Source organism: Pteropus vampyrus, unplaced genomic scaffold (genome assembly GCF_000151845.1).
Source record: "Pteropus vampyrus isolate Shadow unplaced genomic scaffold, Pvam_2.0 Scaffold52, whole genome shotgun sequence".
NCBI lineage: Eukaryota > Metazoa > Chordata > Mammalia > Chiroptera > Pteropodidae > Pteropus > Pteropus vampyrus.
Genome location: NW_011888833.1, coordinates 4,127,193 through 4,128,884, shown reverse-complemented (window position 1 = coordinate 4,128,884; position 1,692 = coordinate 4,127,193). Strand labels below are relative to the sequence as shown.

The window sequence follows — 1,692 nt, the reverse complement described above, 5'->3', positions numbered from 1 at the left end:
AAAAAATGAAATGTAGCATTTCTTCTGTTTCCATTAACTCTAGTTACTGAGCTGGTTGGTTGTAACTTCCTCTTTTCACGTGTTTTCTGTTTCCACTCCCTTTTTGTTGCTCTTCTGACCTTCCATTGGACTGAGGAAGTTTGCTCTATTTTGACTGGTACATGGTTTCCGAGCTGCCCTTGTCCTTCTCCCGACCTCAATTCAGAGCTAGAACTTAAAATGGCATTTTGAGATTCCTAGTTGATCCTAACAGTGGGGAGCCATAGATCTAGTCACCAGGCCCACTGGCAGCTCGGTTCACTTCCATCTCAGGGAGCTTCGGTGTGTCCTCCTGTCTCTGTTAAGAGGCACCATCCTGGGGGCTGATTGGCACAATTTTTATTCTGCTTAATTTATTGGGGGCTGGGGGAGAGGGAGGTTGGGGATGGAGGTTTGAACCCGGGTTTGTTGCTTTTCTATTTTTAGATTTACATCTACCATTGCTGCTTTGGGAGCAGAGTGGGTGCGTCAGTTGATCTGAAGTCTTAAACAGCTTCCTTATCTCCTTCTCCACTGTCACACCGTTGTGTTAAGCCATCTGATTTGTACTGCTGTGGTCTCACAACCCTAGGAAACTAACAGCTGTGTCATAAGCAAAATGGCCTAACAGAAAGAGATTGTGTGCAGCTGATGCGCTCAAGAGACTTCTGGAGGACATAGCGTTTGCGCGGAGCTTTAGAGATGGCAGGATGGAGGCAGCCTTTAAGTCGTCGTTTTCCGCGTCGATCCAAATTCCACCTGGAAGCCTGACCCTCATATGCAGGCTCTGTGCAAAACGAGCAGAATGCGATTCACTTTAATGCGTCAGACTCACTGTCAGCGTTGCCACGGACGTGACTATCAAGGTATGCGATCTGGGAGAACAAAATATGTTACACACTGTTAGTGTTTCTAACACAAGTGTGCGGCGGTTAAATGCTTTTTGCTCTCACAGCCTTTATATCCCACTGTGTAAGGGGGACGTGTGCTTCGTGCGGGCCTCGGTGACAGCAGCTAATTCCCATCTTGGTCTAAGCGCGGTGGACACGGCAGAACCAAAAACGCGGTTTGGAGGGCCGCGTAGCCGCTGTCTGCACAGTGGGGCGACCGGGCGCTGCTGCGGTCACTGGCATTGCTGACCAGACGCTCCGCCGGTGCGGAAACCCTCGGAAGCGCAGGAGGCGTCCGCGGGGCAGGGAGAGAGCTGCGGCTCCCGCGGCCCGGCCAAGCTCCAGTTCGGCTTCAAACCGACAGACGCCACGCGGCTCGCAGCCCGCCTCACAGGCATCTACGGGGTCGTCCACCTTGGAGAAGCGGAGGGGTTCGGCCCGAGGTGCGGGGCACAGGGCGTCGAAGTGCGGTTCGCCCGCAGGGGCGCACATCGCGCCCCTGCGGGCCTGACACAACGTGCGAACCGCGCCCGCACCGGGTGGCCGGGTCCCGCCCGACTCCAGATGGGCCCTGCGAGAGCGGGGCGCGCAAGCCGAGAGCGCCCACCCGCACGCTCGCCCGTCCCGGAAGTGTTTACCGTCAGGCACCGCCTCCGCCCACTCGGCCTCCTCGCCCCCTGGGCGGTCCTGAGCCGAGGCCCCGCCCCCGACGCACAGGGGTGTCTGCCGGACGCGAAGCCACGCCCTTGGGGGGGCGGGACCTGGCGTGGGGCGGGGCTGCGGC

The 1,692-nt window shown here is 57.3% G+C and overlaps 1 protein-coding gene across 2 annotated transcripts in view; it reads left to right on the top strand.

The window, feature by feature from the left end:
- ZDHHC20 (zinc finger DHHC-type containing 20) overlaps positions 1–1,692 on the top strand; it is a 51,072-nt gene that overhangs the window by 2,862 nt on the left and 46,518 nt on the right. The window lies entirely within an intron of this gene.